The sequence below is a fragment of the Nerophis ophidion genome, linkage group LG08 (assembly GCF_033978795.1).
Source record: "Nerophis ophidion isolate RoL-2023_Sa linkage group LG08, RoL_Noph_v1.0, whole genome shotgun sequence".
NCBI classification, from domain to species: domain Eukaryota; kingdom Metazoa; phylum Chordata; class Actinopteri; order Syngnathiformes; family Syngnathidae; genus Nerophis; species Nerophis ophidion.
Genome location: NC_084618.1, coordinates 42,503,398 through 42,530,004, shown reverse-complemented (window position 1 = coordinate 42,530,004; position 26,607 = coordinate 42,503,398). Strand labels below are relative to the sequence as shown.

The window sequence follows — 26,607 nt, the reverse complement described above, 5'->3', positions numbered from 1 at the left end:
CAAGACATTGAGTTCATAGATAGGAGAAAAAAACAACTGTTTTGGTCCCCTCAAACTAAAATCCAAAGAGGTTTGGCAGTTTTTGTCAGTTTGTCAAGTACGAGTCACACTAAAAATGCATTCCTATAGAGTTTTTTGTATTAAGAAAGTAGCATAGAGTCAATATTGATCGATAATTTAAAGTATCTAAAGAGAAACCAGTGGCCCGTATGGGGGTTGAACTCATGACCTTGGCGTTATTAGCACCACGCTCTGACCAACTGAGCTAACCGGCCACATGCTCTTACAGTTTCCTCACATTTTCAACTCAAATTATTTTGGTATTTGGATTTGAACAGGACATTTAGTTCCTAGAAAAAAAAATCTGTTTTGGTCCCCCCAAACTAAGATCCAAAGAGCTTTGGCAGTTTTTGTCAGTTTGTCAAGATTGAGTGACACTAAAAATGTATTCCGACAGTGTTTTACAGAGAGAAAGTTGGATTGAATCAATTTTGTTAATCGATAGTTAAACCTCTTTAAAGAAAATACAGTGGCCAGTATGGGGGTTGAAACCATGACCTTAACGTTATTAGCACCACGCTCTGACCAACTGAGTTAAGCTTCCACAAACCTTCAAACTTTCCCTACATTTTCAACTCAAATGTTTTTGCTGTTTTGATTTGCACAAGACATTGAGTTCATAGATAGGAAAAAAAAAATCTGTTTTGGTCTCCTCAAACTAAAATCCAAAAAGGTTTGGCAGTTTTTGTCAGTTTGTCAAGTACGAGTCACACTAAAAATGCATTCGTATCGAGTTTTTTGTATGAAGAAAGTAACATCGAGTCAATGTTGATCAATAGTTTAAACTATCTAAAGAGAAACCAGTGGCCCGTATGGGGGTTGAACCCATGACCTTGGCGTTATTAGCACCACGCTCTGACCAACTGAGCTAACCGGCCACATGCTCTTACAATTTCCTTACATTTTCGACTCAAATTATTTTGGTATTTGGATTTGAACAGGACATTGAGTTCCTAGAAAAAAAAAATCTGTTTTGGTCTCCCCAAACCGAGATCCAAAGAGCTTTGGCAGTTTTTGTCGGTTTGTCAAGATTGAGTGACACTAAAAATGTATTCCGACAGTGTTTTACAGAGAGAAAGTTGGATTGAATCAATTTGGTTAATCGATAGTTAAACCTCTTTAAAGAAAATACAGTGGCCAGTATGGGGGTTGAAACCATGACCTTAACGTTATTAGCACCACGCTCTGACCAACTGAGTTAAGCTTCCACAAACCTTCAAACTTTCCCTACATTTTCAACTCAAATGTTTTTGCTGTTTTGATTTGCACAAGACATTGAGTTCATAGATAGGAAAAAAAAAATCTGTTTTGGTCTCCTCAAACTAAAATCCAAAAAGGTTTGGCAGTTTTTGTCAGTTTGTCAAGTACGAGTCACACTAAAAATGCATTCGTATCGAGTTTTTTGTATGAAGAAAGTAACATCGAGTCAATGTTGATCAATAGTTTAAACTATCTAAAGAGAAACCAGTGGCCCGTATGGGGGTTGAACCCATGACCTTGGCGTTATTAGCACCACGCTCTGACCAACTGAGCTAACCGGCCACATGCTCTTACAATTTCCTTACATTTTCGACTCAAATTATTTTGGTATTTGGATTTGAACAGGACATTGAGTTCCTAGAAAAAAAAATCTGTTTTGGTCTCCCCAAACCGAGATCCAAAGAGCTTTGGCAGTTTTTGTCGGTTTGTCAAGATTGAGTGACACTAAAAATGTATTCCGACAGTGTTTTACAGAGAGAAAGTTGGATTGAATCAATTTGGTTAATCGATAGTTAAACCTCTTTAAAGAAAATACAGTGGCCAGTATGGGGGTTGAAACCATGACCTTAACGTTATTAGCACCACGCTCTGACCAACTGAGTTAAGCTTCCACAACCCTTCAAACTTTCCCTACATTTTCAACTCAAATGTTTTTGCTGTTTTGATTTGCACAAGACATTGAGTTCATAGATAGGAAAAAAAAAATCTGTTTTGGTCTCCTCAAACTAAAATCCAAAAAGGTTTGGCAGTTTTTGTCAGTTTGTCAAGTACGAGTCACACTAAAAATGCATTCGTATCGAGTTTTTTGTATGAAGAAAGTAACATCGAGTCAATGTTGATCAATAGTTTAAACTATCTAAAGAGAAACCAGTGGCCCGTATGGGGGTTGAACCCATGACCTTGGCGTTATTAGCACCACGCTCTGACCAACTGAGCTAACCGGCCACATGCTCGTACAATTTCCTTACATTTTCGACTCAAATTATTTTGGTATTTGGATTTGAAGAGGACATTGAGTTCGTAGAAAAAAAAAATCTGTTTTGGTCTCCCCAAACTGAGATCCAAAGAGCTTTGGCAGTTTTTGTCGGTTTGTCAAGATTGAGTGACACTAAAAATGTATTCCGACAGTGTTTTACAGAGAGAAAGTTGGATTGAATCAATTTTGTTAATCGATAATTAAACCTCTTTAAAGAAAATACAGTGGCCAGTATGGGGATTGAAACCATGACCTCTACGTTATTAGCACCACGCTCTGACCAACTGCGTTAGCCTTCCGCAAACCTTCAAACTTTCCCTACATTTTCAACTCAAATTTTTTTGGTATTTAGATTTGCACAAGACATTGAGTTCATAGATAGGAGAAAAAAACAACTGTTTTGGTCCCCTCAAACTAAAATCCAAAGAGGTTTGGCAGTTTTTGTCAGTTTGTCAAGTACGAGTCACACTAAAAATGCATTCCTATAGAGTTTTTTGTATTAAGAAAGTAGCATAGAGTCAATATTGATCGATAATTTAAAGTATCTAAAGAGAAACCAGTGGCCCGTATGGGGGTTGAACTCATGACCTTGGCGTTATTAGCACCACGCTCTGACCAACTGAGCTAACCGGTCACATGCTCTTACAGTTTCCTCACATTTTCAACTCAAATTATTTTGGTATTTGGATTTGAACAGGACATTTAGTTCCTAGAAAAAAAAATCTGTTTTGGTCCCCCCAAACTAAGATCCAAAGAGCTTTGGCAGTTTTTGTCAGTTTGTCAAGATTGAGTGACACTAAAAATGTATTCCGACAGTGTTTTACAGACAGAAAGTTGGATTGAATCAATTTTGTTAATCGATAGTTAAACCTCTTTAAAGAAAATACAGTGGCCAGTATGGGGGTTGAAACCATGACCTTAACGTTATTAGCACCACGCTCTGACCAACTGAGTTAAGCTTCCACAAACCTTCAAACTTTCCCTACATTTTCAACTCAAATGTTTTTGCTGTTTTGATTTGCACAAGACATTGAGTTCATAGATAGGAAAAAAAAATCTGTTTTGGTCTCCTCAAACTAAAATCCAAAAAGGTTTGGCAGTTTTTGTCAGTTTGTCAAGTACGAGTCACACTAAAATACTCCAAGATACTCCAAGATACATACTCCAAGATGGCGGCGCCCGGACGGGCTGCGCACTCGAGGAGCTCCTGGAACATTTGGCAGAAATACCGGACAATTCCACAAACTTAATGGCTGGCTCACATCGTGGTCACTCCGTGATCACGTACGACCGCCAGACACTTCTGGATGTGGACACATCGGGCCGTTTTGGACCGATAGACACTTGCGTACTAGACTTGCTAACTAGCACGGGAATACATCGGCGGCTACATCCAGCGGCCTGTGAAGCAGGGGAGTCTAGTAGCAGCGGGGGCCGTCTACGGAGCAGACGCCAGCGGTGTGATCGGAAACGCGGATGCCGAGCGGGGCTAAAAACAAAGCAGAAGGCTAATCCCCACAGAACACCACTTTCCTCCATCCCGAAGACGGATTTAGATGGAAAGTGCGAGACTACTGGTCTGGGTAAGGAGTCAGTTAAATTAGAACAAGTTTTTTCTGCTTTGAGTGTTTCAGAGTTGGACATGTGTTTTACTGAGGTGGCTAACTATGATGCGTGCAGTTTATCAAAGCAACAAACAAACAATCGGAAAATCCCCGTTACTGAGGTGGCTAACCATGATGCGTGCAGTTCATCAAAGCAACAATCAAACAATCGGAAAATTCCTGTCGTATCAATTCCTAGATATGGTCGTAACTATACTAAATGCACTGGGCATAATAAACACAACATTATTAATATTGCTACTACGGATAATTTGATCAAAAACTCCCTAAAACAGCCCACTACCTATAATATAGGTTTTTTAAACATAAGATCATTGTCTCCTAAAACGTTGTTAGTTAATGATATTATCAGAGACAACAATCTTAACGTCATCGGTCTCAGCGAAACCTGGCTTAAACCAAACGACTTTTTTGCGCTAAATGAGGCATGTCCTCCTAACTTTACACATGCGCATATTGCCCGTCCGCTCAAAAGGGGTGGGGGGGTTGCACTAATATACAACGAATACTTTAACCTTAGTCCTAACATAAATAATAAATATAAATCGTTTGAGGTGCTTACTATGAGGTCTGTCACACCGCTGCCTCTACACCTGGCTGTTATCTACCGCCCCCCAGGGCCCTATTCGGACTTTATTAATGAATTCTCAGAGTTCGTTGCTGATCTAGTGACACACGCCGATAATATAATCATAATGGGGGACTTTAATATCCATATGAATACCCCATCGGACCCACCGTGCGTAGCGCTCCAGACTGTAATTGATAGCTGTGGTCTCACACAAATAATAAATGAACCCACGCATCGCAACAGTAATACGATAGACCTAGTGCTTGTCAGGGGCATCAACGTTTCCAAAGTTACGATACTCCCGTATACTAAAGTATTGTCTGATCATTACCTTATAAAATTCGAGGTTCAGACGCATGTTCGTCAAACTAATAATAATAATAACTGCTATAGCAGCCGCAACATTAATACAGCCACAACGACAACTCTTGCTGACCTACTGCCCTCGGTAATGGCACCATTCCCAAAGTATGTGGGCTCTATTGATAACCTCACTAACAACTTTAACGACGCCCTGCGCGAAACCATTGATAACATAGCACCGCTAAAGTTAAAAAAGGCTCCAAAAAAGCGCACCCCGTGGTTTACAGAAGACACTAGAGCTCAGAAATTATTATGTAGAAAGCTGGAACGCAAATGGCGCACGACTAAACTTGAGGTGCACCATCAAGCATGGAGTGATGGTTTAATAACTTATAAACGCATGCTTACCTTAGCTAAAGCTAAATATTACTCAAATCTCATCCACCGTAATAAAAACGATCCTAAATTTTTGTTTAGTACGGTAGCATCGCTAACCCAACAAGGGACTCCTTCCAGTAGCTCAACCCACTCAGCTGATGACTTTATGCAATTCTTTAGTAAGAAAATTGAAGTCATTAGAAAGGAGATTAAAGACAATGCGTCCCAGCTACAACGGGGTTCTATTAACACTGACACGATGGTATATACGGCGGATACTGCCCTCCAAAATACTTTCTCTCGTTTTGAGGAAATAACATTAGAGGAATTGTTACAACGTGTAAATGGAATAAAACAGACAACATGTTTACTTGACCCTCTTCCTGGGAAACTGATCAAGGAGCTCTTTGTATTATTAGGTCCATCAGTGCTAAATATTATAAACTTATCACTCTCCTCGGGCACTGTTCCCCTAGCATTCAAAAAAGCGGTTATTCATCCTCTTCTTAAAAGACCTAACCTCGATCCTGACCTCATGGTAAACTACCGACCGGTGTCTCACCTTCCCTTTATTTCAAAAATCCTTGAAAAAATTGTTGCGGAGCAGTTAAATGAACACTTAGCGTCTAACAATCTATGTGAAACCTTTCAATCCGGTTTCAGGGCAAATCACTCCACGGAGACAGCCCTCGCAAAAATTACTAATGATCTATTGCTAACGATGGATTCTGATGCGTCATCTATGTTGCTGCTCCTCGATCTTAGCGCTGCTTTCGATACCGTCGATCATAATATTTTATTAGAACGTATCAAAACACGAATTGGTATGTCAGACTTAGCCCTGTCTTGGTTTAACTCTTATCTTACTGATAGGATGCAGTGTGTCTCCCATAACAATGTGACCTCGGACTACGTTAAGGTAACGTGTGGAGTTCCCCAGGGTTCGGTCCTTGGCCCTGCACTCTTCAGCATCTACATGCTGCCGCTAGGTGACATCATACGCAAATACGGTATTAGCTTTCACTGTTATGCTGATGACACCCAACTCTACATGCCCCTAAAGCTGACCAACACGCCGGATTGTAGTCAGCTGGAGGCGTGTCTTAATGAAATTAAACAATGGATGTCCGCTAACTTTTTGCAACTCAACGCCAAAAAAACGGAAATGCTGATTATCGGTCCTGCTAGACACCGAACTCTATTTAATAATACAACTCTAACATTTGACAACCAAACAATTAAACAAGGCGACACGGTAAAGAATCTGGGTGTTATCTTCGACCCAATTCTCTCCTTTGAGGCACACATTAAAAGCGTTACTAAAACGGCCTTCTTTCATCTCCGTAATATCGCTAAAATTCGCTCCATTCTGTCCACTAAAGACGCTGAGATCATTATCCATGCGTTTGTTACGTCTCGCCTCGACTACTGTAACGTATTATTTTCGGGTCTCCCCATGTCTAGCATTAAAAGATTACAGTTGGTACAAAATGCGGCTGCTAGACTTTTGACAAGAACAAGAAAGTTTGATCACATTACGCCTGTACTGGCTCACCTGCACTGGCTTCCTGTGCACTTAAGATGTGACTTTAAGGTTTTACTACTTACGTATAAAATACTACACGGTCTAGCTCCATCTTATCTTGCCGATTGTATTGTACCATATGTCCCGGCAAGAAATCTGCGTTCAAAGGACTCCGGCTTATTAGTGATTCCCAAAGCCCAAAAAAAGTCTGCGGGCTATAGAGCATTTTCCGTTCGGGCTCCAGTACTCTGGAATGCCCTCCCGGTAACAGTTCGCGATGCCACCTCAGTAGAAGCATTTAAGTCTCACCTTAAAACTCATTTGTATACTCTAGCCTTTAAATAGACTCCCTTTTTAGACCAGTTGATCTGCCGTTTCTTTTCTTTTTCTTCTATGTCCCACTCTCCCGTGTGGAGGGGGTCCGGTCCGATCCGGTGGCCATGTACTGCTCGCCTGTGTATCGGCTGGGGACATCTCTGCGCTGCTGGTCCGCCTACGCTTGGGATGGTTTCCTGCTGGCTCCGCTGTGAACGGGACTCTCGCTGCTGTGTCTTGGATCCTCTTTGGACTGGACTCTCGCGACTGTGTTGTATCCATTGTGGATTGAACTTTCACAGTATCATGTTAGACCCGCTCGACATCCATTGCTTTCCTCCTCTCTAAGGTTCTCATAGTCATCATTGTCACCGACGTCCCACTGGGTCATTATTGTCACTAATGTCCCACTGGGTGTGAGTTTTCCTACCGAGGATGTCGTGGTGGTTTGTGCAGCCCTTTGAGACACTAGTGATTTAGGGCTATATAAGTAAACATTGATTGATTGATTGATAAAAATGCATTCGTATCGAGTTTTTTGTATGAAGAAAGTAACATCGAGTCAATGTTGATCAATAGTTTAAACTATCTAAAGAGAAACCAGTGGCCCGTATGGGGGTTGAACCCATGACCTTGGCGTTATTAGCACCACGCTCTGACCAACTGAGCTAACCGGCCACATGCTCTTACAATTTCCTTACATTTTCGACTCAAATTATTTTGGTATTTGGATTTGAACAGGACATTGAGTTCCTAGAAAAAAAAATCTGTTTTGGTCTCCCCAAACCGAGATCCAAAGAGCTTTGGCAGTTTTTGTCGGTTTGTCAAGATTGAGTGACACTAAAAATGTATTCCGACAGTGTTTTACAGAGAGAAAGTTGGATTGAATCAATTTTGTTAATCGATAATTAAACCTCTTTAAAGAAAATACAGTGGCCAGTATGGGGATTGAAACCATGACCTCTACGTTATTAGCACCACGCTCTGACCAACTGCGTTAGCCTTCCGCAAACCTTCAAACTTTCCCTACATTTTCAACTCAAATTTTTTTGGTATTTAGATTTGCACAAGACATTGAGTTCATAGATAGGAGAAAAAAACAACTGTTTTGGTCCCCTCAAACTAAAATCCAAAGAGGTTTGGCAGTTTTTGTCAGTTTGTCAAGTACGAGTCACACTAAAAATGCATTCCTATAGAGTTTTTTGTATTAAGAAAGTAGCATAGAGTCAATATTGATCGATAATTTAAAGTATCTAAAGAGAAACCAGTGGCCCGTATGGGGGTTGAACTCATGAACTTGGCGTTATTAGCACCACGCTCTGGCCAACTGAGCTAACCGGCCACATGCTCTTACAGTTTCCTCACATTTTCAACTCAAATTATTTTGGTATTTGGATTTGAACAGGACATTTAGTTCCTAGAAAAAAAAATCTGTTTTGGTCCCCCCAAACTAAGATCCAAAGAGCTTTGGCAGTTTTTGTCAGTTTGTCAAGATTGAGTGACACTAAAAATGTATTCCGACAGTGTTTTACAGACAGAAAGTTGGATTGAATCAATTTTGTTAATCGATAGTTAAACCTCTTTAAAGAAAATACAGTGGCCAGTATGGGGGTTGAAACCATGACCTTAACGTTATTAGCACCACGCTCTGACCAACTGAGTTAAGCTTCCACAAACCTTCAAACTTTCCCTACATTTTCAACTCAAATGTTTTTGCTGTTTTGATTTGCACAAGACATTGAGTTCATAGATAGGAAAAAAAAAAATCTGTTTTGGTCTCCTCAAACTAAAATCCAAAAAGGTTTGGCAGGTTTTGTCAGTTTGTCAAGTACGAGTCACACTAAAAATGCATTCGTATCGAGTTTTTTGTATGAAGAAAGTAACATCGAGTCAATGTTGATCAATAGTTTAAACTATCTAAAGAGAAGCCAGTGGCCCATATGGGGGTTGAACCCATGACCTTGGCGTTATTAGCACCACGCTCTGACCAACTGAGCTAACCGGCCACATGCTCTTACAATTTCCTTACATTTTCGACTCAAATTATTTTGGTATTTGGATTTGAACAGGACATTGAGTTCCTAGAAAAAAAAATCTGTTTTGGTCTCCCCAAACTGAGATCCAAAAAGCTTTGGCAGTTTTTGTCGGTTTGTCAAGATTGAGTGACACTAAAAATGTATTCCGACAGTGTTTTACAGAGAGAAAGTTGGATTGAATCAATTTTGTTAATCGATAGTTAAACCTCTTTAAAGAAAATACAGTGGCCAGTATGGGGATTGAAACCATGACCTCTACGTTATTAGCACCACGCTCTGACTAACTGCGTTAGCCTTCCGCAAACCTTCAAACTTTCCCTACATTTTCTACTCAAATTTTTTTGGTATTTAGATTTGCACAAGACATTGAGTTCATAGATAGGAGAAAAAAACAACTGTTTTGGTCCCCTCAAACTAAAATCCAAAGAGGTTTGGCAGTTTTTGTCAGTTTGTCAAGTACGAGTCACACTAAAAATGCATTCCTATAGAGTTTTTTGTATTAAGAAAGTAGCATAGAGTCAATATCGATCGATAATTTAAAGTATCTAAAGAGAAACCAGTGGCCCGTATGGGGGTTGAACCCATGACCTTGGCGTTATTAGCACCACGCTCTGACCGACTGAGCTAACCGGCCACATGCTCTTACAGTTTCCTCACATTTTCAACTCAAATTATTTTGGTATTTGGATTTGAACAGGACATTGAGTTCCTAGAAAAAAAAATCTGTTTTGGTCTCCCCAAACTGAGATCCAAAGAGCTTTGGCAGTTTTTGTCAGTTTGTCAAGATTGAGTGACACTAAAAATGTATTCCGACAGTGTTTTACAGAGAGAAAGTTGGATTGAATCAATTGTGTTAATCGATAGTTAAACCTCTTTAAAGAAAATACAGTGGCCAGTATGGGGGTTGAAACCATGACCTTAACGTTATTAGCACCACGCTCTGACCAACTGAGTTAAGCTTCCACAAACCTTCAAACTTTCCCTACATTTTCAACTCAAATGTTTTTGCTGTTTTGATTTGCACAAGACATTGAGTTCATAGATAGGAAAAAAAAAAATCTGTTTTGGTCTCCTCAAACTAAAATCCAAAAAGGTTTGGCAGTTTTTGTCAGTTTGTCAAGTACGAGTCACACTAAAAATGCATTCGTATCGAGTTTTTTGTATGAAGAAAGTAACATCGAGTCAATGTTGATCAATAGTTTAAACTATCTAAAGAGAAACCAGTGGCCCATATGGGGGTTCAACCCATGACCTTGGCGTTATTAGCACCACGCTCTGACCAACTGAGCTAACCGGCCACATGCTCTTACAATTTGCTTACATTTTCGACTCAAATTATTTTGGTATTTGGATTTGAACAGGACATTGAGTTCCTAGAAAAAAAAATCTGTTTTGGTCTCCCCAAACTGAGATCCAAAGAGCTTTGGCAGTTTTTGTCGGTTTGTCAAGATTGAGTGACACTAAAAATGTATTCCGACAGTGTTTTACAGAGAGAAAGTTGGATTGAATCAATTTTGTTAATCGATAGTTAAACCTCTTTAAAGAAAATACAGTGGCCAGTATGGGGATTGAAACCATGACCTCTACGTTATTAGCACCACGCTCTGATCAACTGCGTTAGCCTTCCGCAAACCTTCAAACTTTCCCTACATTTTCAACTCAAATTTTTTTGGTATTTAGATTTGCACAAGACATTGAGTTCATAGATAGGAGAAAAAAACAACTGTTTTGGTCCCCTCAAACTAAAATCCAAAGAGGTTTGGCAGTTTTTGTCAGTTTGTCAAGTACGAGTCACACTAAAAATGCATTCCTATAGAGTTTTTTGTATTAAGAAAGTAGCATAGAGTCAATATTGATCGATAATTTAAAGTATCCAAAGAGAAACCAGTGGCCCGTATGGGGGTTGAACCCATGGCCTTGGCGTTATTAGCACCACGCTCTGACCAACTGAGCTAACCGGCCACATGCTCTTACAGTTTCCTCACATTTTCAACTCAAATTATTTTGGTATTTGGATTTGAACAGGACATTTAGTTCCTAGAAAAAAAATCTGTTTTGGTCCCCCCAAACTAAGATCCAAAGAGCTTTGGCAGTTTTTGTCAGTTTGTCAAGATTGAGTGACACTAAAAATGTATTCCGACAGTGTTTTACAGAGAGAAAGTTGGATTGAATCAATTTTGTTAATCGATAGTTAAACCTCTTTAAAGAAAATACAGTGGCCAGTATGGGGGTTGAAACCTTGACCCTAACGTTATTAGCACCACGCTCTGACCAACTGAGTTAAGCTTCCACAAACCTTCAAACTTTCCCTACATTTTCAACTCAAATGTTTTTGCTGTTTTGATTTGCACAAGACATTGAGTTCATAGATAGGAAAAAAAAAATCTGTTTTGGTCTCCTCAAACTAAAATCCAAAAAGGTTTGGCAGTTTTTGTCAGTTTGTCAAGTACGAGTCACACTAAAAATGCATTCCTATAGAGTTTTTTGTATTAAGAAAGTAGCATAGAGTCAATGTTGATCGATAGTTTAAAGTATCTAAAGAGAAACCAGTGGCCCGTATGGTGGTTGAACCCATGACCTTGGCGTTATTAGCACCACGCTCTGACCAACTGAGCTAACCGGCCACAAGCTCTTACAGTTTCCTCACATTTTCAACTCAAATTATTTTGGGATTTGGATTTGAACAGGACATTTAGTTCCTAGAAAAAAAAATCTGTTTTGGTCCCCCCAAACTAAGATCCAAAGAGCTTTGGCAGTTTTTGTCAGTTTGTCAAGATAGAGTGACAATAAAAATGTATTCCGACAGTGTTTTACAGAGAGAAAGTTGGATTGAATCAATTTGGTTAATCGATAGTTAAACATCTTTAAAGAAAATACAGTGGCCAGTATGGGGGTTGAAACCATGACCTTAACGTTATTAGCACCACGCTCTGACCAACTGAGTTAAGCTTCCAAACCTTCAAACTTTCCCTACATTTTCAACTCAAATGTTTTTGCTGTTTTGATTTGCACAAGACATTGAGTTCATAGATAGGAAAAAAAAAAATCTGTTTTGGTCTCCTCAAACTAAAATCCAAAAAGGTTTGGCAGGTTTTGTCAGTTTGTCAAGTACGAGTCACACTAAAAATGCATTCGTATCGAGTTTTTTGTTTGAAGAAAGTAACATCGAGTCAATGTTGATCAATAGTTTAAACAATCTAAAGAGAAACCAGTGGCCCGTATGGGGGTTGAACCCATGACCTTGGCGTTATTAGCACCACGCTCTGACCAACTGAGCTAACCGGCCACATGCTCTTACAATTTCCTTACATTTTCGACTCAAATTATTTTGGTATTTGGATTTGAACAGGACATTGAGTTCCTAGAAAAAAAAATCTGTTTTGGTCTCCCCAAACTGAGATCCAAAGAGCTTTGGCAGTTTTTGTCGGTTTGTCAAGATTGAGTGACACTAAAAATGTATTCCGACAGTGTTTTACAGAGAGAAAGTTGGATTGAATCAATTTTGTTAATCGATAGTTAAACCTCTTTAAAGAAAATACAGTGGCCAGTATGGGGATTGAAACCATGACCTCTACGTTATTAGCACCACGCTCTGACCAACTGCGTTAGCCTTCCGCAAACCTTCAAACTGTCCCTACATTTTCAACTCCAATTTTTTTGGTATTTAGATTTGCACAAGACATTGAGTTCATAGATAGGAGAAAAAAACAACTGTTTTGGTCCCCTCAAACTAAAATCCAAAGAGGTTTGGCAGTTTTTGTCAGTTCGTCAAGTACGAGTCACACTAAAAATGCATTCCTATAGAGTTTTTTGTATTACGAAAGTAGCATAGAGTCAATATTGATCGATAATTTAAAGTATCTAAAGAGAAACCAGTGGCCCGTATGGAGGTTGAACCCATGACCTTGGCGTTATTAGCACCACGCTCTGACCAACTGAGCTAACCAGGTACATGCTCTTACTGTTTCCTCACATTTTCAACTCAAATTATTTTGGTATTTGGATTTGAACAGGACATTTAGTTCCTAGAAAAAAAAATCTGTTTTGGTCCCCCCAAACTAAGATCCAAAGAGCTTTGGCAGTTTTTGTCAGTTTGTCAAGATTGAGTGACACTAAAAATGTATTCCGACAGTGTTTTACAGAGAGAAAGTTGGATTGAATCAATTTTGTTAATCCTCTTTAAAGAAAATACAGTGGCCAGTATGGGGGTTGAAACCATGACCTCAACGTTATTAGCACCACGCTCTGACCAACTGAGTTAAGCTTCCACAAACCTTCAAACTTTCCCTACATTTTCAACTCAAATGTTTTTGCTGTTTTGATTTGCACAAGACATTGAGTTCATAGACAGGAAAAAAAAATCTGTTTTGGTCTCCTCAAACTAAAATCCAAAAAGGTTTGGCAGTTTTTGTCAGTTTGTCAAGTACGAGTCACACTAAAAATGCATTCCTATAGAGTTTTTTGTATTAAGAAAGTAGCATAGAGTCAATGTTGATCGATAGTTTAAAGTATCTAAAGAGAAACCAGTGGCCCGTATGGCGGTTGAAGACATGACCTTGGCGTTATTAGCACCACGCTCTGACCAACTGAGCTAACCGGCCACAAGCTCTTACAGTTTCCTCACATTTTCAACTCAAATTATTTTGGTATTTGGATTTGAACAGGACATTGAGTTCCTAGAAAAAAAAATCTGTTTTGGTCCCCCCAAACTAAGATCCAAAGAGCTTTGGCAGTTTTTGTCAGTTTGTCAAGATAGAGTGACACTAAAACGGTATTCCGACAGTGTTTTACAGAGAGAAAGTTGGATTGAATCAATTTGGTTAATCGATAGTTAAACCTCTTTAAAGAAAATACAGTGGCCAGTATGGGGGTTGAAACCATGACCTTAACGTTATTAGCACCACGCTCTGACCAACTGAGTTAAGCTTCCACAAACCTTCAAACTTTCCCTACATTTTCAACTCAAATGTTTTTGCTGTTTTGATTTGCACAAGACATTGAGTTCATAGACAGGAAAAAAAAAAATCTGTTTTGGTCTCCTCAAACTAAAATCCAAAAAGGTTTGGCAGTTTTTGTCAGTTTGTCAAGTACGAGTCACACTAAAAATGCATTCCTATAGAGTTTTTTGTATGAAGAAAGTAGCATAGAGTCAATGTTGATCGATAGTTTAAAGTATCTAAAGAGAAACCAGGGGCCTGTATGGTGGTTGAACCCATGACCTTGGCGTTATTAGCACCACGCTCTGACCAACTGAGCTAACCGGCCACAAGCTCTTACAGTTTCCTCACATTTTCAACTCAAATTATTTTGGTATTTGGATTTGAACAGGACATTTAGTTCCTAGAAAAAAAAATCTGTTTTGGTCTCCCCAAACTGAGATCCAAAGAGCTTTGGCAGTTTTTGTCGGTTTGTCAAGATTGAGTGACACAAAAAATGTATTCCGACAGTGTTTTACAGAGAGAAAGTTGGATTGAATCAATTTTGTTAATCGATAGTTAAACCTCTTTAAAGAAAATACAGTGGCCAGTATGGGGGTTGAAACCATGACCTTAACGTTATTAGCACCACGCTCTGACCAACTGAGTTAAGCTTCCACAAACCTTCAAACTTTCCCTACATTTTCAACTCAAATGTTTTTGCTGTTTTGATTTGCACAAGACATTGAGTTCATAGACAGGAAAAAAAAAAAATCTGTTTTGGTCCCCCCAAACTAAGATCCAAAGAGCTTTGGCAGTTTTTGTCAGTTTGTCAAGATTGAGTGACACTAAAAATGTATTCCGACAGTGTTTTACAGAGAGAAAGTTGGATTGAATCAATTTTGTTAATCGATAGTTAAACCTCTTTAAAGAAAATACAGTGGCCAGTATGGGGGTTGAAACCATGACCTTAACGTTATTAGCACCACGCTCTGACCAACTGAGTTAAGCTTCCACAAACCTTCAAACTTTCCCTACATTTTCAACTCAAATGTTTTTGCTGTTTTGATTTGCACAAGACATTGAGTTCATAGATAGGAAAAAAAAAAATCTGTTTTGGTCTCCTCAAACTAAAATCCAAAAAGGTTTGGCAGGTTTTGTCAGTTTGTCAAGTACGAGTCACACTAAAAATGCATTCGTATCGAGTTTTTTGTATGAAGAAAGTAACATCGAGTCAATGTTGATCAATAGTTTAAACTATCTAAAGTGAAACCAGTGGCCCGTATGGGGGTTGAACCCATGACCTTGGCGTTATTAGCACCACGCTCTGACCAACTGAGCTAACCGGCCACATGCTCTTACAATTTCCCTACATTTTCGACTCAAATTATTTTGGTATTTGGATTTGAACAGGACATTGAGTTCCTAGAAAAAAAAATCTGTTTTGGTCTCCCCAAACTGAGATCCAAAGAGCTTTGGCAGTTTTTGTCGGTTTGTCAAGATTGAGTGACACAAAAAATGTATTCCGACAGTGTTTTACAGAGAGAAAGTTGGATTGAATCAATTGTGTTAATCGATAGTTAAACCTCTTTAAAGAAAATACAGTGGCCAGTATGGGGATTGAAACCATGACCTCTACATTATTAGCACCACGCTCTGACCAACTGCGTTAGCCTTCCGCAAACCTTCAAACTTTCCCTACATTTTCAACTCAAATTTTTTTGGTATTTAGATTTGCACAAGACATTGAGTTCATAGATAGGAGAACAAAACAACTGTTTTGGTCCCCTCAAACTAAAATCCAAAGAGGTTTGGCAGTTTTTGTCAGTTTGTCAAGTACGAGTCACACAAAAAATGCATTCCTATAGAGTTTTTTGTATTAAGAAAGTAGCATAGAGTCAATGTTGATCGATAGTTTAAACTATCTAAAGAGAAACCAGTGGCCCGTATGGGGGTTGAACCCATGACCTTGGCGTTATTAGCACCACGCTCTGACCAACTGAGCTAACCGGCCACATGTTCTTAGAATTTCCTTACATTTTCAACTCAAATTATTTTGGTATTTAGATTTGAACAGGACATTGAGTTCCTAGAAAAATAAATCTGTTTTGGTCTACCCAAACTAAGATCCAAAGAGCTTTGGCAGTTTTTGTCGGATTGTCAAGATTGAGTGACACTAAAATGTATTCCGAAAGTGTTTTACAGACAGAAAGTTGGATTGAATCCATTTTGTTAATCGATAATTAAACCTCTTTAAAGAAAATACAGTGGCCAGTGTGGGGGTTGAAACCATGACCTTAATGTTATTTGCACAGCGCTCTGACCAACTGAGTTAAGCTTCCACAAACCTTCAAACTTTCCCTACATTTTCAACTCAAATTTTTTTGGTATTTAGATTTGCACAAGACATTGAGTTGATATATAGGGGAAAAAAATCTGTTTTGGTCTCCTCAAACTAAAATACAAAGAAGTTTGGCAGTATTTGTCAGTTTGTCAAGTACGAGTCACATTAAAAATGCATTCCTATAGAGTTTTTTGCATGAAAAAAGTAACATAGAGTCAATATTGATCGATAGTTTAAACTATCTAAAGAGAAACCAGTGGCCAGTGGTTGAACCCATGACCTTGGCGTTATTAGCACCACGCTCTGACCAACTGAGTTTACTGGCCACATGCTCTTATAATTTCCTTACATTTTCAACTCAAATTATTTTGGTATTTGGATTTGAACAGGACATTGAGTTCCTAGAAAAAAAAATCTGTTTTGGTCTCCCCAAACTAAGATCCAAAGAGCTTTGGCAGTTTTTGTCAGTTTGTCAAGATTGAGTGACACTAAAAATGTATTCCGACAGTGTTTTACAGAGAGAAAGTTGGATTGCATCAATTTTGTTAATCGATAGTTAAACCTCTTTAAAGAAAACACAGTGCTCAGTATGGGAATTGAAACCATGACCTTAACGTTATTAGCACCACACTCTGATCAACTGAGTTAACCTTCCACAAACCTTCGACCTTTCCCTACATTTTCAACTCAAATTGTTTTGCTATTTTGATTTGCACAAGACATTGAGTTGATGGATAGGGAAAAAAAATCTGCTTTGGTCTCCTCAAACTAAAATCCAAAGAGGTTTGGCAGTTTTTGTCAGTTTGTCAAGTACGAGTCACACTAAAAATGCATTCCTATAGAGTTTTTTGTATGAAGAAAGTAGCATAGAGTCAATGTTGATCGATAATTTAAACTATCTAAAGAAGAACCAGTGGCCCGTATGGGGGTTGAACCCATGACCTTGGCATTATTAGCACCACGCTCTGACCAACTGAGCTAACCGGCCACTTGCTTTCATAATTTCCTTACATTTTCAACTCAAATTATTTTGGTATTTAGATTTGAACAGGACATTGAGTTCCTAGAAAAAAAAATCTGTTTTCGTCTCCCCAAACTAAGATCCAAAGAGCTTTGGCAGTTGTTGTCGGTTTTTCAAGATTGAGTGACACTAAAAATGTATTCCGACAGTGTTTTACAGACAGAAAGTTGGATTGAATCAATGTTGTTAATCGATAGTTAAACCTCTTTAAAGAAAATACAGTGGCCAGAATAGGGGTTGAAACCATGACCTTAACGTTATAAGCACCACGCTCTGACCAACTGAGTTAACCTTCCACAAACCTTCCCTACATTTTCAACTCAAATTTTTTTGGTAATTAGATTTGCACAAGACATTGAGTTTATAGATAGGAAAAAAAAAATCTGTTTTGGTCTCCCCAAACTAAGATCCAAAGAGCTTTGGTAGTTTTTGTCAGTTTGTCAAGATTGAGTGACACTAAAAATGTATTCCGACAGTGTTTTACAGAGAGAAAGTTGGATTGAATCAATGTTGTTAATCGATAGTTAAACCTCTTTAAAGAAAATACAGTGGCCAGTATGGGGGTTGAAACCATGACCTTAACCTTATTAGCACCACGCTCTGACCAAATGAGATAACCTTCCACAAACCTTCAAACTTTCCCTACATTTTCAACTCAAATTTTTTGGGTATTTAGATTTGCACAAGACATTGAGTTCATAGATAAGAGAAAAAAAAAACTGTTTTGGTCTCCTCAAACTAAAATCCAAAGAGGTTTGGCAGTTTTTGTCAGTTTGTCAAGTACGAGTCACACTAAAAATGCATTCCTATAGAGTTTTTTGTATGAAGAAAGTAGCATAGAGTCAATATTGATCGATAGTTTAAAGTATCTAAAGAGAAACCAGTGGCCCATAATGGGGTTGAACCCATGACCTTGGCGTTTTTAGCACCACGCTCTGACCAACTGAGCTAACCGGCCACAAGCTCTTACAGTTTCCGCACATTTACAACACAAATTATTTTGGTATTTGGATTTGAACAGGACATTTAGTTCCTAGAAAAAAGAATCTGTTTTGGTCCCCCCAAACTAAGATCCAAAGAGCTTTGGCAGTTTTTGTCAGTTTGTCAAGATAGAGTGACACTAAAAATGTATTCCGACAGTGTTTTACAGAGAGAAAGTTGGATTGAATCAATTTTGTTAATCGATAGTTAAACCTCTTTAAAGAAAATACAGTGGCCAGTATGGGGGTTGAAACCATGACCCTAACGTTATTAGCACCACGCTCTGACCAACTGAGTTAAGCTTCCACAAACCTGCAAACTTTCCCTACATTTTCAACTCAAATGTTTTTGCTGTTTTGATTTGCACAAGACATTGAGTTCATAGATAGGAAAAAAAAAAATCTGTTTTGGTCTCCTCAAACTAAAATCCAAAAAGGTTTGGCAGTTTTTGTCAGTTTGTCAAGTACGAGTCACACTAAAAATGCATTCCTATAGAGTTTTTTGTATGAAGAAAGTAGCATAGAGTCAATGTTGATCGATAGTTTAAAGTATCTAAAGAGAAACCAGTGGCCCGTATGGTGGTTGAACCCATGACCTTGGCGTTATTAGCACCACGCTCTGACCAACTGAGCTAACCGGCCACAAGTTCTTACAGTTTCCTCACATTTTCGACTCAAATTATTTTGGTATTTGGATTTGAACAGGACATTTAGTTCCTAGAAAAAAAAATCTGTTTTGGTCCCCCCAAACTAAGATCCAAAGAGCTTTGGCAGTTTTTGTCAGTTTGTCAAGATTGAGTGACACTAAAAATGTATTCCGACAGTGTTTTACAGAGAGAAAGTTGGATTGAATCAATTTTGTTAATCGATAGTTAAACCTCTTTAAAGAAAATACAGTGGCCAGTATGGGGGTTGAAACCATGACCTTAACGTTATTAGCACCACGCTCTGACCAACTGAGTTAAGCTTCCACAAACCTTCAAACTTTCCCTACATTTTCAACTCAAATGTTTTTGCTGTTTTGATAAGCACAAGACATTGAGTTCATAGATAGGAAAAAAAAAAATCTGTTTTGGTCTCCTCAAACTAAAATCCAAAAAGGTTTGGCAGGTTTTGTCAGTTTGTCAAGTACGAGTCACACTAAAAATGCATTCGTATCGAGTTTTTTGTTTGAAGAAAGTAACATCGAGTCAATGTTGATCAATAGTTTAAACTATCTAAAGAGAAACCAGTGGCCCGTATGGGAGTTGAACCCATGACCTTGGCGTTATTAGCACCACGCTCTGACCAACTGAGCTAACCGGCCACATTCTCTTACAATTTCCTTACATTTTCGACTCAAATTATTTTGGTATTTGGATTTGAACAGGACATTGAGTTCCTAGAAAAAAAAATCTGTTTTGGTCCCCCCAAACTGAGATCCAAAGAGCTCTGGCAGTTTTTGTCGGTTTGTCAAGATTGAGTGACACTAAAAATGTATTCCGACAGTGTTTTACAGAGAGAAAGTTGGATTGAATCAATTTTGTTAATCGATAGTTAAACCTCTTTAAAGAAAATACAGTGGCCAGTATGGGGATTGAAACCATGACCTCTACGTTATTAGCACCACGCTCTGACCAACTGCGTTAGCCTTCCGCAAACCTTCAAACTTTCCCTATTTTTTCAACTCAAATTTTTTTGGTATTTAGATTTGCACAAGACATTGAGTTCATAGATAGGAGAAAAAAACAACTGTTTTGGTCCCCTCAAACTAAAATCCAAAGAGGTTTGGCAGTTTTTGTCAGTTTGTCAAGTACGAGTCACACTAAAAATGCATTCCTATAGAGTTTTTTGTATTAAGAAAGTAGCATAGAGTCAATATTGATCGATAATTTAAAGTATCTAAAGAGAAACCAGTGGCCCGTATGGAGGTTGAACCCATGACCTTGGCGTTATTAGCACCACGCTCTGACCAACTGAGCTAACCGGCCACATGCTCTTACAGTTTCCTCACATTTTCAACTCAAATTATTTTGGTATTTGGATTTGAACAGGACATTTAGTTCCTAGAAAAAAAAATCTGTTTTGGTCTCCCCAAACTGAGATCCAAAAAGCTTTGGCAGTTTTTGTCGGTTTGTCAAGATTGAGTGACACTAAAAATGTATTCCGACAGTGTTTTACAGAGAGAAAGTTGGATTGAATCAATTTTGTTAATCGATAGTTAAACCTCTTTAAATAAAATACAGTGGCCAGTATGAGGGTTGAAACCATTACCTTAACGTTATTAGCACCACGCGCTGACCAACTGAGTTAAGCTTCCACAAACCTTCAAACTTTCCCTACATTTTCAACTCAAATGTTTTTGCTGTTTTGATTTGCGCAAGACATTGAGTTCATAGATAGGAAAAAAAAAAATCTGTTTTGGTCTCCCCAAACCAAGATCCAAAGAGCTTTGGCAGTTTTTGTCAGTTTGTCAAGATTGAGTGACACTAAAAATGTATTCCGACAGTGTTTTACAGAGAGAAAGTTGGATTGAATCAATTTTGTTAATCGATAGTTAAACCTCTTTAAATAAAATACAGTGGCCAGTATGAGGGTTGAAACCATGACCTTAACGTTATTAGCACCACGCTCTGACCAACTGAGTTAAGCTTCCACAAACCTTCAAACTTTCCCTACATTTTCAACTCAAATGTTTTTGCTGTTTTGATTTGCGCAAGACATTGAGTTCATAGATAGGAAAAAAAAAAATCTGTTTTGGTCTCCTCAAACTAAAATCCAAAAAGGTTTGATAGGTTTTGTCAGTTTGTCAAGTACGAGTCACACTAAAAATGCATTCGTATCGAGTTTTTTGTATGAAGAAAGTAACATCGAGTCAATGTTGATCAATAGTTTAAACTATCTAAAGAGAAGCCAGTGGCCCATATGGGGGTTGAACCCATGACCTTGGCGTTATTAGCACCACGCTCTGACCAACTGAGGTAACTGGCCACATGCTCTTACAATTTCCTTACATTTTCGACTCAAATTATTTTGGTATTTGGATTTGAACAGGACATTGAGTTCCTAGAAAAAAAAATCTGTTTTGGTCTCCCCAAACTGAGATCCAAAAAGCTTTGGCAGTTTTTGTCGGTTTGTCAAGATTGAGTGACACTAAAAATGTATTCCGACAGTGTTTTACAGAGAGAAAGTTGGATTGAATCAATTTTGTTAATCGATAGTTAAACCTCTTTAAAGAAAATACAGTGGCCAGTATGGGGATTGAAACCATGACCTCTACGTTATTAGCACCACGCTCTGACCAACTGCGTTAGCCTTCCGCAAACCTTCAAACTTTCCCTACATTTTCAACTCAAATTTTTTTGGTATTTAGATTTGCACAAGACATTGAGTTCATAGATAGGAGAAAAAAACAACTGTTTTGGTCCCCTCAAACTAAAATCCAAAGAGGTTTGGCAGTTTTTGTCAGTTTGTCAAGTACGAGTCACACTAAAAATGCATTCCTATAGAGTTTTTTGTATTAAGAAAGTAGCATAGAGTCAATATTGATCGATAATTTAAAGTATCTAAAGAGAAACCAGTGGCCCGTATGGGGGGTGAACCCATGACCTTGGTGTTATTAGCACCACGCTCTGACCAACTGAGCTAACCGGCCACATGCCCTTACAGTTTCCTCACATTTTCAACTCAAATTATTTTGGTATTTGGATTTGAACAGGACATTTAGTTCCTAGAAAAAAAAATCTGTTTTGGTCCCCCCAAACTAAGATCCAAAGAGCTTTGGCAGTTTTTATCAGTTTGTCAAGATTGAGTGACACTAAAAATGTATTCCGACAGTGTTTTACAGAGAGAAAGTTGGATTGAATCAATTTTGTTAATCGATAGTTAAACCTCTTTAAAGAAAATACAGTGGCCAGTATGGGGGTTGAAACCATGACCCTAACGTTATTAGCACCACGCTCTGACCAACTGAGTTAAGCTTCCACAAACCTTCAAACTTTCCCTACATTTTCAACTCAAATGTTTTTGCTGTTTTGATTTGCACAAGACATTGAGTTCATAGATAGGAAAAAAAAAATCTGTTTTGGTCTCCTCAAACTAAAATCCAAAAAGGTTTGGCAGTTTTTGTCAGTTTGTCAAGTACGAGTCACACTAAAAATGCATTCCTATAGAGTTTTTTGTATGAAGAAAGTAGCATAGAGTCAATGTTGATCGATAGTTTAAAGTATCTAAAGAGAAACCAGTGGCCCGTATGGTGGTTGAACCCATGACCTTGGCGTTATTAGCACCACGCTCTGACCAACTGAGCTAACCGGCCACAAGTTCTTGCAGTTTCCTCACATTTTCAACTCAAATTATTTTGGTATTTGGATTTGAACAGGACATTTAGTTCCTAGAAAAAAAAATCTGTTTTGGTCCCCCCAAACTAAGATCCAAAGAGCTTTGGCAGTTTTTGTCAGTTTGTCAAGATTGAGTGACACTAAAAATGTATTCCGACAGTGTTTTACAGAGAGAAAGTTGGATTGAATCAATTTTGTTAATCGATAGTTAAACCTCTTTAAAGAAAATACAGTGGCCAGTATGGGGATTGAAACCATGACCTCTACGTTATTAGCACCACGCTCTGACCAACTGCGTTAGCCTTCCGCAAACCTTCAAACTTTCCCTATATTTCCAACTCAAATTTTTTTGGTATTTAGATTTGCACAAGACATTGAGTTCATAGATAGGGGAAAAAAACAACTGTTTTGGTCCCCTCAAACTAAAATCCAAAGAGGTTTGGCAGTTTTTGTCAGTTTGTCAAGTACGAGTCACACTAAAAATGCATTCCTATAGAGTTTTTTGTATTAAGAAAGTAGCATAGAGTCAATATTGATCGATAATTTAAAGTATCTAAAGAGAAACCAGTGGCCCGTATGGAGGTTGAACCCATGACCTTCGCGTTATTAGCACCACGCTCTGACCAACTGAGCTAACCGGCCACATGCTCTTACAGTTTCCTCACATTTTCAACTCAAATTATTTTGGTATTTAGATTTGAACAGGACATTTAGTTCCTAGAAAAAAAAATCTGTTTTGGTCCCCCCAAACTAAGATCCAAAGAGCTTTGGCAGTTTTTGTCAGTTTGTCAAGATTGAGTGACACTAAAAATGTATTCCGACAGTGTTTTACAGAGAGAAAGTTGGATTGAATCAATTTTGTTAATCGATAGTTAAACCTCTTTAAAGAAAATACAGTGGCCAGTATGAGGGTTGAAACCATGACCTTAACGTTATTAGCACCACGCTCTGACCAACTGAGTTAAGCTTCCACAAACCTTCAAACTTTCCCTACATTTTCAACTCAAATGTTTTTGCTGTTTTGATTTGCGCAAGACATTGAGTTCATAGATAGGAAAAAAAATAATCTGTTTTGGTCTCCTCAAACTAAAATCCAAAAAGGTTTGATAGGTTTTGTCAGTTTGTCAAGTACGAGTCACACTAAAAATGCATTCGTATCGAGTTTTTTGTATGAAGAAAGTAACATCGAGTCAATGTTGATCAATAGTTTAAACTATCTAAAGAGAAGCCAGTGGCCCATATGGGGGTTGAACCCATGACCTTGGCGTTATTAGCACCACGCTCTGACCAACTGAGGTAACCGGCCACATGCTCTTACAATTTCCTTACATTTTCGACTCAAATTATTTTGGTATTTGGATTTGAACAGGACATTGAGTTCCTAGAAAAAAAAATCTGTTTTGGTCTCCCCAAACTGAGATCCAAAAAGCTTTGGCAGTTTTTGTCGGTTTGTCAAGATTGAGTGACACTAAAAATGTATTCCGACAGTGTTTTACAGAGAGAAAGTTGGATTGAATCAATTTTGTTAATCGATAGTTAAACCTCTTTAAAGAAAATACAGTGGCCAGTATGGGGATTGAAACCATGACCTCTACGTTATTAGCACCACGCTCTGACCAACTGCGTTAGCCTTCCGCAAACCTTCAAACTTTCCCTACATTTTCAACTCAAATTTTTTTGGTATTTAGATTTGCACAAGACATTGAGTTCATAGATAGGAGAAAAAAACAACTGTTTTGGTCCCCTCAAACTAAAATCCAAAGAGGTTTGGCAGTTTTTGTCAGTTTGTCAAGTACGAGTCACACTAAAAATGCATTCCTATAGAGTTTTTTGTATTAAGAAAGTAGCATAGAGTCAATATTGATCGATAATTTAAAGTATCTAAAGAGAAACCAGTGGCCCGTATGGAGGTTGAACCCATGACCTTCGCGTTATTAGCACCACGCTCTGACCAACTGAGCTAACCGGCCACATGCTCTTACAGTTTCCTCACATTTTCAACTCAAATTATTTTGGTATTTAGATTTGAACAGGACATTTAGTTCCTAGAAAAAAAAATCTGTTTTGGTCCCCCCAAACTAAGATCCAAAGAGCTTTGGCAGTTTTTGTCAGTTTGTCAAGATTGAGTGACACTAAAAATGTATTCCGACAGTGTTTTACAGAGAGAAAGTTGGATTGAATCAATTTTGTTAATCGATAGTTAAACCTCTTTAAAGAAAATACAGTGGCCAGTATGAGGGTTGAAACCATGACCTTAACGTTATTAGCACCACGCTCTGACCAACTGAGTTAAGCTTCCACAAACCTTCAAACTTTCCCTACATTTTCAACTCAAATGTTTTTGCTGTTTTGATTTGCGCAAGACATTGAGTTCATAGATAGGAAAAAAAAAATCTGTTTTGGTCTCCTCAAACTAAAATCCAAAAAGGTTTGATAGGTTTTGTCAGTTTGTCAAGTACGAGTCACACTAAAAATGCATTCGTATCGAGTTTTTTGTATGAAGAAAGTAACATCGAGTCAATGTTGATCAATAGTTTAAACTATCTAAAGAGAAGCCAGTGGCCCATATGGGGGTTGAACCCATGACCTTGGCGTTATTAGCACAACGCTCTGACCAACTGAGGTAACCGGCCACATGCTCTTACAATTTCCTTACATTTTCGACTCAAATTATTTTGGTATTTGGATTTGAACAGGACATTGAGTTCCTAGAAAAAAAAATCTGTTTTGGTCTCCCCAAACTGAGATCCAAAAAGCTTTGGCAGTTTTTGTCGGTTTGTCAAGATTGAGTGACACTAAAAATGTATTCCGACAGTGTTTTACAGAGAGAAAGTTGGATTGAATCAATTTTGTTAATCGATAGTTAAACCTCTTTAAAGAAAATACAGTGGCCAGTATGGGGATTGAAACCATGACCTCTACGTTATTAGCACCACGCTCTGACCAACTGCGTTAGCCTTCCGCAAACCTTCAAACTTTCCCTACATTTTCAACTCAAATTTTTTTGGTATTTAGATTTGCACAAGACATTGAGTTCATAGATAGGAGAAAAAAACAACTGTTTTGGTCCCCTCAAACTAAAATCCAAAGAGGTTTGGCAGTTTTTGTCAGTTTGTCAAGTACGAGTCACACTAAAAATGCATTCCTATAGAGTTTTTTGTATTAAGAAAGTAGCATAGAGTCAATATTGATCGATAATCTAAAGTATCTAAAGAGAAACCAGTGGCCCGTATGGGGGTTGAACCCATGACCTTGGTGTTATTAGCACCACGCTCTGACCAACTGAGCTAACCGGCCACATGCCCTTACAGTTTCCTCACATTTTCAACTCAAATTATTTTGGTATTTGGATTTGAACAGGACATTTAGTTCCTAGAAAAAAAAATCTGTTTTGGTCCCCCCAAACTAAGATCCAAAGAGCTTTGGCAGTTTTTGTCAGTTTGTCAAGATTGAGTGACACTAAAAATGTATTCCGACAGTGTTTTACAGAGAGAAAGTTGGATTGAATCAATTTTGTTAATCGATAGTTAAACCTCTTTAAAGAAAATACAGTGGCCAGTATGGGGGTTGAAACCATGACCCTAACGTTATTAGCACCACGCTCTGACCAACTGAGTTAAGCTTCCACAAACCTTCAAACTTTCCCTACATTTTCAACTCAAATGTTTTTGCTGTTTTGATTTGCACAAGACATTGAGTTCATAGATAGGAAAAAAAAAAATCTGTTTTGGTCTCCTCAAACTAAAATCCAAAAAGGTTTGGCAGTTTTTGTCAGTTTGTCAAGTACGAGTCACACTAAAAATGCATTCCTATAGAGTTTTTTGTATGAAGAAAGTAGCATAGAGTCAATGTTGATCGATAGTTTAAAGTATCTAAAGAGAAACCAGTGGCCCGTATGGTGGTTGAACCCATGACCTTGGCGTTATTAGCACCACGCTCTGACCAACTGAGCTAACCGGCCACAAGTTCTTGCAGTTT

General features: G+C 38.3%; 1 protein-coding gene and 30 non-coding genes across 31 annotated transcripts in view; all 31 read right to left on the bottom strand.

The window, feature by feature from the left end:
* Positions 1-26,607, bottom strand: part of myo15b (myosin XVB) — a 201,772-nt gene that overhangs the window by 102,789 nt on the left and 72,376 nt on the right. The gene's annotated exons all lie outside the window — the stretch shown is intronic.
* trnai-aau (transfer RNA isoleucine (anticodon AAU)) lies at positions 202-275 on the bottom strand. The gene has a single exon. It is a non-coding gene; the product is annotated as a tRNA-Ile (tRNA).
* On the bottom strand, positions 865-938 carry trnai-aau (transfer RNA isoleucine (anticodon AAU)). The gene has a single exon. It is a non-coding gene; the product is annotated as a tRNA-Ile (tRNA).
* trnai-aau (transfer RNA isoleucine (anticodon AAU)) lies at positions 1,529-1,602 on the bottom strand. The gene has a single exon. It is a non-coding gene; the product is annotated as a tRNA-Ile (tRNA).
* On the bottom strand, positions 2,192-2,265 carry trnai-aau (transfer RNA isoleucine (anticodon AAU)). Its single transcript has one exon. It is a non-coding gene; the product is annotated as a tRNA-Ile (tRNA).
* On the bottom strand, positions 2,857-2,930 carry trnai-aau (transfer RNA isoleucine (anticodon AAU)). The gene has a single exon. It is a non-coding gene; the product is annotated as a tRNA-Ile (tRNA).
* trnai-aau (transfer RNA isoleucine (anticodon AAU)) lies at positions 7,618-7,691 on the bottom strand. The gene has a single exon. It is a non-coding gene; the product is annotated as a tRNA-Ile (tRNA).
* trnai-aau (transfer RNA isoleucine (anticodon AAU)) lies at positions 8,282-8,355 on the bottom strand. The gene has a single exon. It is a non-coding gene; the product is annotated as a tRNA-Ile (tRNA).
* Positions 8,946-9,019, bottom strand: trnai-aau (transfer RNA isoleucine (anticodon AAU)). The gene has a single exon. It is a non-coding gene; the product is annotated as a tRNA-Ile (tRNA).
* On the bottom strand, positions 9,610-9,683 carry trnai-aau (transfer RNA isoleucine (anticodon AAU)). The gene has a single exon. It is a non-coding gene; the product is annotated as a tRNA-Ile (tRNA).
* trnai-aau (transfer RNA isoleucine (anticodon AAU)) lies at positions 10,274-10,347 on the bottom strand. Its single transcript has one exon. It is a non-coding gene; the product is annotated as a tRNA-Ile (tRNA).
* On the bottom strand, positions 10,938-11,011 carry trnai-aau (transfer RNA isoleucine (anticodon AAU)). Its single transcript has one exon. It is a non-coding gene; the product is annotated as a tRNA-Ile (tRNA).
* trnai-aau (transfer RNA isoleucine (anticodon AAU)) lies at positions 11,600-11,673 on the bottom strand. Its single transcript has one exon. It is a non-coding gene; the product is annotated as a tRNA-Ile (tRNA).
* On the bottom strand, positions 12,262-12,335 carry trnai-aau (transfer RNA isoleucine (anticodon AAU)). Its single transcript has one exon. It is a non-coding gene; the product is annotated as a tRNA-Ile (tRNA).
* On the bottom strand, positions 14,241-14,314 carry trnai-aau (transfer RNA isoleucine (anticodon AAU)). The gene has a single exon. It is a non-coding gene; the product is annotated as a tRNA-Ile (tRNA).
* Positions 15,242-15,315, bottom strand: trnai-aau (transfer RNA isoleucine (anticodon AAU)). Its single transcript has one exon. It is a non-coding gene; the product is annotated as a tRNA-Ile (tRNA).
* On the bottom strand, positions 15,906-15,979 carry trnai-aau (transfer RNA isoleucine (anticodon AAU)). The gene has a single exon. It is a non-coding gene; the product is annotated as a tRNA-Ile (tRNA).
* On the bottom strand, positions 17,224-17,297 carry trnai-aau (transfer RNA isoleucine (anticodon AAU)). Its single transcript has one exon. It is a non-coding gene; the product is annotated as a tRNA-Ile (tRNA).
* Positions 18,215-18,288, bottom strand: trnaf-aaa (transfer RNA phenylalanine (anticodon AAA)). Its single transcript has one exon. It is a non-coding gene; the product is annotated as a tRNA-Phe (tRNA).
* On the bottom strand, positions 18,879-18,952 carry trnai-aau (transfer RNA isoleucine (anticodon AAU)). The gene has a single exon. It is a non-coding gene; the product is annotated as a tRNA-Ile (tRNA).
* trnai-aau (transfer RNA isoleucine (anticodon AAU)) lies at positions 19,543-19,616 on the bottom strand. The gene has a single exon. It is a non-coding gene; the product is annotated as a tRNA-Ile (tRNA).
* On the bottom strand, positions 20,207-20,280 carry trnai-aau (transfer RNA isoleucine (anticodon AAU)). Its single transcript has one exon. It is a non-coding gene; the product is annotated as a tRNA-Ile (tRNA).
* trnai-aau (transfer RNA isoleucine (anticodon AAU)) lies at positions 21,207-21,280 on the bottom strand. Its single transcript has one exon. It is a non-coding gene; the product is annotated as a tRNA-Ile (tRNA).
* trnai-aau (transfer RNA isoleucine (anticodon AAU)) lies at positions 21,871-21,944 on the bottom strand. Its single transcript has one exon. It is a non-coding gene; the product is annotated as a tRNA-Ile (tRNA).
* On the bottom strand, positions 22,534-22,607 carry trnai-aau (transfer RNA isoleucine (anticodon AAU)). The gene has a single exon. It is a non-coding gene; the product is annotated as a tRNA-Ile (tRNA).
* On the bottom strand, positions 23,198-23,271 carry trnai-aau (transfer RNA isoleucine (anticodon AAU)). Its single transcript has one exon. It is a non-coding gene; the product is annotated as a tRNA-Ile (tRNA).
* Positions 23,862-23,935, bottom strand: trnai-aau (transfer RNA isoleucine (anticodon AAU)). The gene has a single exon. It is a non-coding gene; the product is annotated as a tRNA-Ile (tRNA).
* Positions 24,526-24,599, bottom strand: trnai-aau (transfer RNA isoleucine (anticodon AAU)). Its single transcript has one exon. It is a non-coding gene; the product is annotated as a tRNA-Ile (tRNA).
* On the bottom strand, positions 25,189-25,262 carry trnai-aau (transfer RNA isoleucine (anticodon AAU)). The gene has a single exon. It is a non-coding gene; the product is annotated as a tRNA-Ile (tRNA).
* trnai-aau (transfer RNA isoleucine (anticodon AAU)) lies at positions 25,853-25,926 on the bottom strand. The gene has a single exon. It is a non-coding gene; the product is annotated as a tRNA-Ile (tRNA).
* trnai-aau (transfer RNA isoleucine (anticodon AAU)) lies at positions 26,517-26,590 on the bottom strand. Its single transcript has one exon. It is a non-coding gene; the product is annotated as a tRNA-Ile (tRNA).